Source organism: Ranitomeya variabilis, chromosome 7, assembly GCF_051348905.1.
Source record: "Ranitomeya variabilis isolate aRanVar5 chromosome 7, aRanVar5.hap1, whole genome shotgun sequence".
NCBI classification, from domain to species: Eukaryota; Metazoa; Chordata; class Amphibia; order Anura; family Dendrobatidae; genus Ranitomeya; species Ranitomeya variabilis.
Genome location: NC_135238.1, coordinates 1,496,711 through 1,510,335, shown reverse-complemented (window position 1 = coordinate 1,510,335; position 13,625 = coordinate 1,496,711).

The window sequence follows — 13,625 nt, the reverse complement described above, 5'->3', positions numbered from 1 at the left end:
TCCTCATAGGGACTGTGACTGTGCTATAGATTTGATCCCAGGCAGTAAATTTCCTAAGGGAAGACTGTTTAATCTGTCGGTACCTGAACATACCGCTATGCGTTCATATATCAAGGAGTCTCTGGAGAAAGGACACATCCGTCCGTCTTCTTCCCCTCTTGGTGCGGGATTCTTTTTTGTGGCTAAAAAGGACGGATCTTTGAGGCCTTGTATTGACTATCGGCTTTTAAATAAGATCACTATCAAATTTCAGTATCCTTTGCCGCTGTTGTCTGACTTGTTTGCCCGGATTAAAGGTGCCAAGTGGTTCACCAAGATAGACCTTCGTGGTGCGTACAACCTTGTGCGCATTAAGCAAGGGGATGAATGGAAAACCGCATTCAATACGCCCGAAGGTCATTTTGAGTACTTGGTGATGCCTTTTGGGCTCTCTAATGCCCCTTCAGTTTTTCAGTCCTTTATGCATGACATTTTCCGGAACTATCTGGATAAATTTCTGATCGTTTATCTGGATGATATTCTGTTTTTTTCTGATAATTGGGACTCGCATGTGGAGCAGGTCAGGATGGTCTTTAAAATTTTGCGTGAAAATTCTTTGTTTGTCAAGGGCTCAAAGTGTCTTTTTGGTGTACAGAAGGTTCCCTTTTTGGGGTTCATTTTTTCCCCTTCTGCTGTGGAGATGGACCCAGTCAAGGTCCGAGCTATTCTTGATTGGACTCAGCCCTCGTCAGTTAAGAGTCTTCAGAAGTTCTTGGGTTTCGCTAACTTCTACCGTCGTTTTATCGCTAACTTTTCTAGCATTGTGAAACCTTTGACGGATATGACCAAGAAGGGCTCCGATGTGGTTAATTGGGCTCCTGCTGCCGTGGAGGCTTTCCAGGAGTTGAAACGTCGGTTTACTTCGGCGCCTGTTTTGTGCCAGCCTGATGTCTCGCTTCCCTTTCAAGTTGAGGTGGATGCTTCAGAGATTGGAGCAGGGGCCGTTTTGTCGCAGAGAGGCCCTGGTTGCTCTGTTATGAGACCTTGCGCCTTTTTCTCTAGGAAGTTTTCGCCTGCGGAGCGAAATTATGATGTGGGCAATCGGGAGTTGTTGGCCATGAAATGGGCATTTGAGGAGTGGCGTCATTGGCTCGAGGGTGCTAAGCATCGTGTGGTGGTCTTGACTGATCACAAAAATCTGATGTATCTCGAGTCTGCTAAACGCCTGAATCCTAGACAGGCCCGCTGGTCATTGTTTTTCTCCCGTTTTGACTTTGTGGTCTCGTATTTACCAGGTTCAAAGAATGTGAAGGCCGATGCTCTTTCCAGGAGCTTTGTGCCTGATGCTCCTGGAGTCGCTGAACCTGTTGGTATTCTTAAGGATGGTATTATCTTGTCAGCTATATCTCCTGATCTGCGACGTGTGTTGCAGAGATTTCAGGCTGATAGGCCTGATTCTTGTCCACCTGACAGACTGTTTGTGCCTGATAAGTGGACCAGCAGAGTCATTTCCGAGGTTCATTCCTCGGTGTTGGCAGGTCACCCAGGAATTTTTGGCACCAGAGATCTGGTGGCCAGATCCTTTTGGTGGCCTTCCTTGTCTAGGGATGTGCGGTCATTTGTACAGTCCTGTGGGACTTGTGCTCGAGCTAAGCCTTGCTGTTCTCGTGCCAGCGGGTTGCTCTTGCCCTTGCCTGTCCCTAAGAGACCTTGGACACATATCTCCATGGATTTCATTTCTGATCTTCCGGTGTCTCAGGGCATGTCTGTTATCTGGGTGATATGTGATCGCTTCTCCAAGATGGTCCATTTGGTTCCTTTGCCTAAACTGCCTTCCTCTTCCGATCTGGTTCCTGTGTTTTTCCAGAACGTGGTTCGTTTGCACGGCATCCCTGAGAATATTGTGTCAGACAGAGGATCCCAGTTCGTTTCCAGATTCTGGCGATCCTTTTGTAGTAGGATGGGCATTGACTTGTCGTTTTCGTCTGCTTTCCATCCTCAGACTAATGGACAGACGGAGCGAACTAATCAGACTTTGGAGGCTTATTTGAGGTGTTTTGTCTCTGCTGATCAGGACGATTGGGTGACCTTCTTGCCGTTAGCTGAGTTTGCCCTTAATAATCGGGCTAGTTCCGCCACCTTGGTTTCGCCGTTTTTCTGCAACTCTGGTTTCCACCCTCGTTTTTCTTCGGGTCATGTGGAACCTTCTGACTGCCCTGGGGTGGATTCTGTGGTGGATAGGTTGCAGCGGATCTGGAATCTTGTGGTGGACAACTTGAAGTTGTCACAGGAGAGGGCTCAGCGCTTTGCCAACCGCCGCCGCGGTGTGGGTTCCTGACTACGTGTTGGGGATTTGGTGTGGCTTTCTTCCCGCTTTGTTCCTATGAAGGTTTCCTCTCCCAAATTTAAACCTCGTTTTATTGGTCCTTACAAGATATTGGAAATTCTTAATCCTGTATCCTTTCGCCTGGATCTACCTGTGTCGTTTGCTATCCACAACGTGTTTCATAGGTCCTTGTTGCGGCGGTACGTTGTGCCTGTGGTTCCGTCTGCTGAGCCTCCTGCTCCGGTGTTGGTTGAGGGCGAGTTGGAGTACGTGGTGGAGAAGATCTTGGATTCTCGTCTCTCCAGGCGGAGGCTTCAGTACCTGGTCAAGTGGAAGGGCTATGGTCAGGAAGATAATTCCTGGGTGGTCGCCTCTGATGTTCATGCGGCCGATTTAGTTCGTGCCTTTCACGCCGCTCATCCTGATCGCCCTGGTGGTCATGGTGAGGGTTCGGTGACCCCTCACTAAGGGGGGGGTACTGTTGTGATTTTGCTTTTTGCTCCCTCTAGTGGTCATTAGTGATTTGACTCTGGAGCGTCTGTCTTTTCCTATATCCTCACCTGGGCCGTTAGTTCAGGGGCGTTGCTATATTAGCTCCCTGGACCTTCAGTTCAATGCCTGGCATCGTTGAAATCAGAGCTAATCTGTTGTGCTCTTGTCCTCTGATCCTGGTTCCTGTTTTTCAAGCTAAGTCTGCTTCTTTGCTTTTTGCTTTTGTTTTGTTTGGTATTTTTGTCCAGCTTGTTCCTATCTGTATCCTGACCTTTGCTGGAAGCTCTAGGGGGCTGGTGTTCTCCCCCCGGACCGTTAGACGGTTCGGGGGTTCTTGAATCTCCAGCGTGGATTTTTATAGGGTTTTTGTTGACCAGATAAGTTATCTTGCTATATTCTGCTATTAGTAAGCTGGCCTCTCTGTGCTGAACCTGGTTCATTTCTGTGTTTGTCATTTCCTCTTACCTCACCGTTATTATTTGTGGGGGGCTTGTATCTTGCTTTGGGGTCCCTTTCTCTGGAGGCAAGAGAGGTCTTTGTTTTCTTCTCCTAGGGGTAGTTAGATTCTCCGGCTGGCGCGAGTCATCTAGCGATCACCGTAGGCATGATCCCCGGCTACTTCTAGTGTTGGCGTTAGGAGTAGCTATTTGGTCAACCCAGTTACCACAGCCCTATGAGCTGGATTTTTGTATCTTGCAGACTTACACGTTCCTCTGAGACCCTGTCCACTGGGGTCATAACAGCTCTCCAGTCAGTGTGTATATATATATATATATATATATATATATATATATATATATATATATATATATATATATATATATATATATACAGGGGGCTCTCCGGTCAGTGTGTGTATATATATATATATATATATATATATATATATATATATACAGGGGGCTCTATGGTCAGTGTATATATATATATATATATATATATATATATATATATATATATATATATATATATATATATATATATATATATATAGGGGGCTCTCCAGTCAGTGTGTATATATATATATACAGGGGGCTCTCCAGTTAGTGTATATATATATATATATATATATATATATATATATATATATACAGGGGGCTCTATGGTCAGTGTATATATATATATATATATATATATATATATATATATATATATATATATATATATATACAGGGGGCTCTCCGGTCAGTGTATATATATATATATACAGGGGGCTCTCCAGTTAGTGTATATATATATATATATATATATATATATATATATATACAGGGGGCTCTATGGTCAGTGTATATATATATATATATATATATATATATATATATATACAGGGGGCTCTCCAGTCAGTGTGTATATATATATATATATATATACAGGGCGCTCTCCGGTCAGTGTATATACTGTATATACAGGGGGCTCTCCGGTTAGTGTATATATATATATATATATATATATATATATATATATATATATATATATATATACACAGGGGGCTCTATGGTCAGTGTATATATACAGTATATACAGGGGGCTCTACGGTCAGTGTATATATATCTGTTCCTTCCTCAGCCCACAATCTACTAAGACTTTTGTGCATGTCCTCATCATCTCCCGCCTCGATTACTGCAACACCCTCCTCTGGCCTCCCCGCTAACTCTCTTGCACCGCTCCAGTCTGTCCTCAACTCTGCTGCCTGCCTAATCCACCTCTCTCCTCGCTACTCCCCTGCTTCTCCCCTCTGCAAATGCCTCCACTGGCTCCCAATTCCCAACGAATCCAGTTCAAACTACTAACACTGATCTACAAAGCCATCCACAACCTGTCCCCTCCCTATATCTCTGATCTAAATACCATCTGTGACCACAAGAGGGAGCCTGAAAATGGAGTTCACAACAGTAACTGGGCAATATACTACGTCACTGGGCAATGTACTACGTAACTGGGCAATATACTACGTGACTTGGCAATATACTACGTCACTGGGCAATATACTATGTAACTGGCAATATACTACGTAACTGGGCAATGTACTACGTGACTGGGCAATATACTACGTGGCTGTGCAATATACTACGTGGCTGGGCAATATACTACGTAACTGGGCAATATACTACGTGGCTGGGCAATATACTACGTGGCTGTGCAATATACTACGTGGCTGGGCAATATACTACGTAACTGGGCAATATACTACGTGACTTGGCAATATACTACGTCACTGGGCAATATACTACGTAACTGGGCAATATACTACGTGACTTGGCAATATACTACGTCACTGGGCAATGTACTACGTAACTGGGCAATATACTACGTGGCTGGGCAATATACTACGTCACTGGGCAATATACTATGTAACTGGGCAATATACTACGTAACTGGGCAATGTACTACGTGACTGGGCAATATACTACGTGGCTGGGCAATATACTACGTCACTGGGCAATATACTACGTCACTGGGCAATATACTACGTGGCTGGGCAATATACTACGTCACTGGGCAATATACTACGTGGCTGGGCAATATACTACGTCACTGGGCAATATACTACGTCACTGGGCAATATACTACGTGGCTGGGCAATATACTACGTCACTGGGCAATATACTACGTAACTGGGCAATATACTACGTAACTGGGCAATATACTACGTGGCTGGGCAATATACTACGTCGCTGGGCAATATACTACGTGGCTGGGCAATATACTACGTGGCTGGGCAATATACTACGTCACTGGGCAATATACTACGTAACTGGGCAATATACTACGTGGCTGGGCAATATACTACGTGGCTGGGCAATATACTACGTAATGGGCAATATACTACGTGGCTGGGCAATATACTACGTAACTGGGCAATATACTACGTAACTGGGCAATATACTACGTAATGGGCAATATACTACGTGGCTGGGCAATATACTACGTGGCTGGGCAATATACTACGTAACTGGGCAATATACTACATAACTGGGCAATATACTACGTGGCTGGGCAATATACTACGTAATGGGCAATATACTACGTGGCTGGGCAATATACTACGTGGCTGGGCAATATACTACGTAACTGGGCAATATACTACGTAACTGGGCAATATACTACGTGGCTGGGCAATATACTACGTAATGGGCAATATACTACGTGGCTGGGCAATATACTACGTGGCTGGGCAATATACTACGTAACTGGGCAATATACTACGTAACTGGGCAATATACTACGTGGCTGGGCAATATACTACGTGGACATGCATATTCTAGAATACCCGATGCGTTAGAATTGGGCCACAATCTAGTGTATATATATATATATATATATATATATATATATATATATACATATACATATATATATATATATATATATATATATATACATACAGGGGGCTCAAGATTCAAGATTCAAAGAAGCTTTATTGGCAGGACCAAATACACATCAGTTTTGCCAAAGCAGGTGTATAAAGGCAATAGGAGTAGGGACTGTGGGGATGTTGGGTAGGAGCTGTAGGGGAGGTGGATGGGGGCAGATCCATTGTGGGGGCTATAGTCCATGGCATAGGGGAGGTGGATAGGGCAGATCCAGGGTGGGGGCTATAGTCCATGGCATAGGGGAGGTGGATGGGGGCAGATCCAGGGTGGGGGCTATAGTCCATGGCATAGGGGAGGTGGATGGGGGCAGATCCAGGGTGGGGGCTGTAGTCCATGGCATAGGGGAGGTGGATGGGGCAGATCCAGGGTGGGGGCTATAGTCCATGGCATAGGGAAGGTGGATGGGGCAGATCCATTGTGGGGGCTATAGTCCATGGCATCATGGCTGTCTTTCTCGCAGTCTATGACATTCGCTCACATACCGCGCTGCTATCTCCACTGCTCTCTCTTCTTCTCCCAGCAGGATATATGTCTTCTCTTCCTCCTTCATGGTGATGAAGTCCGGGAAGAGATGTGAGAGTCTCCTGAAGTGAGTGTCCCTCACTGCTGAGTATTTGGAGCAGTGTAGCAGGAAGTGGGTTTCGTCCTCTATGGCCTCCTGATCACAGTGTTGGCACAGTCTTTCCTCCCTGGGCTTGTAGTTCTGCCTGTGTCGGCCACATTCGATGGCCAGACTGTGGGCACTGAGTCTATATTGGCTCAGGATCTTGCGATCTCTGGGGTCCGGGAGTTTCTCCAGATATGGGGCCAGTCTGTAGTCTCTCTGTAGACTCCGGTACGTGTTCAGTTTCTGTGAGTTGTTGATATCATTCTTCCAGTCACTGACATACCTCTCCTGGCCTTCGTCTGCCATCTTCCTGATTCCGGCTTTTGTCAGGTTGTTGTGATTGGTGTTCTGGTCCGGTTGGGTTTGGCTGGGCTTTACGGTCAGTGTATATATATATATATATATATATATACAGGGGGCTCTATGGTCAGTGTATATATATATATATATATATATATATATATATATATATATATATATATATATATATATATATATATATATATATACAGGGGGCTCTATGGTCAGTGTATATATATATATATATATATATATATACAGTGGGGCAAAAAAGTATTTAGTCAGTCAGCAATAGTGCAAGTTCCACCACTTAAAAAGATGAGAGGCATCTGTAATTTACATCATAGGTAGACCTCAACTATGGGAGACAAACTGAGAAAAAAAAATCCAGAAAATCACATTGTCTGTTTTTTTTATCATTTTATTTGCATTTTATGGTGGAAAATAAGTATTTGGTCAGAAACAAAATTTCATCTCAATACTTTGTAATATATCCTTTGTTGGCAATGACAGAGGTCAAACGTTTTCTGTAAGTCTTCACAAGGTTGCCACACACTGTTGTTGGTATGTTGGCCCATTCCTCCATGCAGATCTCCTCTAGAGCAGTGATGTTTTTGGCTTTTCGCTTGGCAACACGGACTTTCAACTCCCTCCAAAGGTTTTCTATAGGGTTGAGATCTGGAGACTGGCTAGGCCACTCCAGGACCTTGAAATGCTTCTTACGAAGCCACTCCTTCGTTGCCCTGGCAGTGTGCTTTGGATCATTGTCATGTTGAAACACCCAGCCACGTTTCATCTTCAATGCCCTTGCTGATGGAAGGAGGTTTGCACTCAAAATCTCACGATACATGGCCCCATTCATTCTTTCATGTACCCGGATCAGTCGTCCTGGCCCCTTTGCAGAGAAACAGCCCCAAAGCATGATGTTTCCACCACCATGCTTTACAGTAGGTATGGTGTTTGATGGATGCAACTCAGTATTCTTTTTCCTCCAAACACGACAAGTTGTGTTTCTACCAAACAGTTCCAGTTTGGTTTCATCAGACCATAGGACATTCTCCCAAAACTCCTCTGGATCATCCAAATGCTCTCTAGCAAACTTCAGACGGGCCCGGACATGTACTGGCTTAAGCAGTGGGACACGTCTGGCACTGCAGGATCTGAGTCCATGGTGGCGTAGTGTGTTACTTATGGTAGGCCTTGTTACATTGGTCCCAGCTCTCTGCAGTTCATTCACTAGGTCCCCCCGCGTGGTTCTGGGATTTTTGCTCACCGTTCTTGTGATCATTCTGACCCCACGGGGTGGGATTTTGCGTGGAGCCCCAGATCGAGGGAGATTATCAGTGGTCTTGAATGTCTTCCATTTTCTAATTATTGCTCCCACTGTTGATTTCTTCACTCCAAGCTGGTTGGCTATTGCAGATTCAGTCTTCCCAGCCTGGTGCAGGGCTACAGTTTTGTTTCTGGTGTCCTTTGACAGCTCTTTGGTCTTCACCATAGTGGAGTTTGGAGTCAGACTGTTTGAGGGTGTGCACAGGTGTCTTTTTATACTGATAACAAGTTTAAACAGGAGCCATTACTACAGGTAATGAGTGGAGGAAAGAGGAGACTCTTAAAGAAGAAGTTACAGGTCTGTGAGAGCCAGAAATCTGGATTGTTTGTTTCTGACCAAATACTTATTTTCCACCATAATATGCAAATAAAATGATAAAAAAACAGAAAATGTGATTTTCTGGATTTTTTGTTCTCAGTTTGTCTCCCATAGTTGAGGTCTACCTATGATGTAAATTACAGACGCCTCTCATCTTTTTAAGTGGTGGAACTTGCACTATTGCTGACTGACTAAATACTTTTTTGCCCCACTGTATATATATATATATATATACAGGGGGCTCTATGGTCAGTGTATATATATATATACAGGGGGCTCTCCGGTCAGTGTATATATATATATATATATATATATATATATATATATATATATATATATATATATATATATATATACAGGGGGCTCTCCGGTCAGTGTATATATATATATACAGGTCCTTCTCAAAAAATTAGCATATAGTGTTAAATTTCATTATTTACCATAATGTAATGATTACAATTAAACTTTCATATATTATAGATTCATTATCCACCAACTGAAATTTGTCAGGTCTTTTATTGTTTTAATACTGATGATTTTGGCCTACAACTCCTGATAACCCAAAAAACCTGTCTCAATAAATTAGCATATCAAGAAAAGGTTCTCTAAACGACCTATTACCCTAATCTTCTGAATCAACTAATTAACTCTAAACACATGCAAAAGATACCTGAGGCTTTTAAAAACTCCCTGCCTGGTTCATTACTCAAAACCCCCATCATGGGTAAGACTAGCGACCTGACAGATGTCAAGAAGGCCATCATTGACACCCTCAAGCAAGAGGGTAAGACCCAGAAAGAAATTTCTCAACAAATAGGCTGTTCCCAGAGTGCTGTATCAAGGCACCTCAATGGTAAGTCTGTTGGAAGGAAACAATGTGGCAGAAAACGCTGTACAACGAGAAGAGGTGACCGGACCCTGAGGAAGATTGTGGAAAAGGACCGATTCCAGACCTTGGGGAACCTGAGGAAGCAGTGGACCGAGTCTGGTGTGGAAACATCCAGAGCCACCGTGCACAGGCGTGTGCAGGAAATGGGCTACAGGTGCCGCATTCCCCAGGTAAACAGCGGCAGAAGCGCCTGACCTGGGCTACAGAGAAGCAGCACTGGACTGTTGCTAAGTGGTCCCAAGTACTTTTTTCTGATGAAAGCAAATTTTGCATGTCATTCGGAAATCAAGGTGCCAGAGTCTGGAGGAAGACTGGGGAGAAGGAAATGCCAAAATGCCTGAAGTCCAGTGTCAAGTACCCAGTCAGTGATGGTGTGGGGTGCCATGTCAGCTGCTGGTGTTGGTCCACTGTGTTTCATCAAGGGCAGGGTCAATGCAGCTAGCTATCAGGAGATTTTGGAGCACTTCATGCTTCCTGGCACCTGCTCACAGTGCCAAAACCACTGGTAAATGGTTTACTGACCATGGTATTACTGTGCTCAATTGGCCTGCCAACTCTCCTGACCTGAACCCCATAGAGAATCTGTGGGATATTGTGAAGAGAAAGTTGAGAGACACAAGACCCAACACTCTGGATGAGCTTAAAGCCGCTATTGAAGCATCCTGGGCCTCCATAACATCTCAGCAGTGTCACAGGCTGATTGCCTCCATGCCACGCCGCATTGAAGCAGTCATTTCTGCCAAAGGATTCCCGACCAAGTATTGAGTACATAACTGAACATTATTATTTGATGTTTTTTTTGTTTGTTATTAAAAAACACTTTTATTTGATTGGACGGTTGAAATATGCTAATTTATTGAGACAGGTTTTTTGGGTTATCAGGAGTTGTAGGCCAAAATCATCAGTATTAAAACAATAAAAGACCTGACAAATTTCAGTTGGTGGATAATGAATCTATAATATATGAAAGTTTAATTGTAATCATTACATTATGGTAAATAATGAAATTTAACACTATATGCTAATTTTTTGAGAAGGACCTGTATATATACAGTTAGGTCCATATATATTTGGACAGAGACAACATTTTTCTAGTTTTGGTTATAGACATTACCACAATTAGTTTTAAACAAAACAATTCAGATGCAGTTGAAGTTCAGACTTTCAGCTTTCGTTTGAGGGTATCCACATTAAAATCGGATGAAGGGTTTAAGAGTTTCAGCTCCTTAACATGTGCCACCCTGTTTTTAAAAGGACCAAAAGTAATTGGACAGATTCAATAATTTTAAATAAAATGTTCATTTTTAGTACTTGGTTGAAAACCCTTTGTTGGCAATGACTGCCTGAAGTCTTGAACTCATGGACATCACCAGACGCTGTGTTTCCTCCTTTTTGATGCTCTGTCAGGCCTTCACTGCGGTGGTTTTCAGTTGCTGTTTGTTTGTGGCCTTTCTGTCTGCAGTTTAGTCTTTAACAAGTGAAATGCTGCTCAATTGGGTTGAGATCAGGTGACTGACTTGGCCATTCAGGAATATTCCACTTCTTTGATTTAATTAACTCCTGGGTTGCTTTGGCTTCATGTTTTGGGTCATTGTCTATCTGTAGGATGAAACGACGACCAATCAGTTTGGCTGCATTTGGCTGGATCTGAGCACACAGTATGGCGGCTCTGAAGACCTCAGAATTCATTCCTGTGTCACATCATCAATAAACACTAGTGACCCAGTGCCACTGGCAGCCATGCATGCCCAAGCCATCACACTGCCTCCGCCGTGGTTACAGATGATGTGGTATGCTTTGGATCATGAGCTGGACCTCGCCTTCGCCATACTTTTCTCTTTCCATCATTCTGGTAGAGGTTGATCTTGGTTTCATCTGTCCACAGAATGTTCTTCCAGAACTGTGCTGGCTTTTTTAGATGTTTTTTAGCCTTTTTCTTCTTGATGCTTATGAGTGGCTGCACCGTGCAGTGAACCCTCTGTAGTTACTTTCATGCAGTCTTCTCTTTATGGTAGATGTGGATATTGATACGCCGACCTCCTGGAGAGTGTTGGTCACTTGGTTGGCTGTTGTGAAGGGGTTTCTCTTCACCATGGAGATTATTCTGCGATCATCCCCCACTGTTGTCTTCCGTGGGCGCCCAGGTCTTTTTGCATTGATGAGTTCACCAGTGCTTTCTTTCTTTCTCAGGATGTTCCAAACTGTAGATTTTGCCACTCCTAATATTGTAGCAATTTCTCGGATGGGTTTTTTCTGTTTTCGCAGCTTAAGGATGGCTTGTTTCACCTGCATGGAGAGATCCTTTACCGCATGTTTACTTCACAGCAAAACCTTCCAAATGCAGCACCGCACCTCAAATCAACTCCAGGCCTTTTATCTGCTTAATTGAGAATGACATAACGAAGGGATTGCCCACACCTGTCCATGAAATAGCCTTGGAGTCAATTGTCCAATTACTTTTGGTCCCTTTAAAAACAGGGTCGCACATGTTAAGGAGCTGAAACTCCTAAACCCTTCATCCAATTTTATTGTGGATACCCTCAAATGAAAGCTGAAAGTCTGAACTTCAACTGCATCTGAATTGTATTGTTTAAAATTCATTGTGGTAATGTCTATAACCAAAATTAGAAAAATGTTGTCTCTGTCCAAATATATATGGACCTAACTGTATATATATATATATATATATATATATATATATATATATATATATACAGGGGGCTCTACGGTCAGATGTCATAGATGGCAAATGTCATAGACTGCGAGAAAGAGAACTATGATGCCATGGACTATAGCCCCCACCCTGGATCTGCCCCCATCCACCTCCCCTACAGCTCCTACCCAACATCCCCACAGTCCCTATCCCTATTGCCTTTATACACTTGCTTTGGCAAAACTGATGTGTATTTGGTCCTGCCAATAAAGCTTCTTTGAATCTATATACACAGGGCTCTCCGGTCAGTGTATATATATATATATATATATATATATATATATATATATATATATATATATATATATATATACAGGGGGCTCTACGGTCAGTGTATATATATACAGGGGGCTCTACGGTCAGTGTATATACTGTATATACAGGGGGCTCTACGGTCAGTGTATATACTGTATATACAGGGGGCTCTCTGGTCAGTGTATATATATATATATATATATATATATATATATATATATATATATATATATACAGGGGGTTCTACGGTCAGTGTGTATATATATACAGGGGCTCTCTGGTCAGTGTATATATATATATATATATATATATACAGGGGGCTCTACGGTCAGTGTATATATATATATATATACAGGGGGCTCTATGGTCGGTGTGTATATATATATATACAGGGGGATCTATGGTCAGTGTATATATATATATATATATATATATATATATATATATATATATATATATATACAGGGGGTTCTACGGTCAGTGTGTATATATATACAGGGGCTCTCTGGTCAGTGTATATATATATATATATATATATATATACAGGGGGCTCTACGGTCAGTGTATATATATATATATATACAGGGGGCTCTATGGTCGGTGTGTATATATATATATACAGGGGACTCTCCGGTCAGTGTATATATATATACAGGGGGCTCTCCAGTCAGGGTGTATATACAGGGCCCCTCTCCGGTCAGGGTGTATATACAGGGTCCCTCTCCGGTCAGGGTGTATATACAAGGCCCCTCTCCAGTCACTGGGTATATACAGGTCCCCTCTCCGGTCAGGGTGTATATACAGGTCCCCTCTCCGGTCAGGGTGTATATACAGGGCCCCTCTCCGGTCAGGGTGTATATACAGGGCCCCTCTCCGGTCAGGGTGTATATACAGGGCCCCTCTCCGGTCAGGGTGTATATACAGGGCCCCTCTCCGGTCAGGGTGTATATACAAGGCCCCTCTCCAGTCACTGGGTATATACAGGTCCCCTCTCCGGTCAGGGTGTATATACAGGTCCCCTCTCCAGTCACTGGGTATA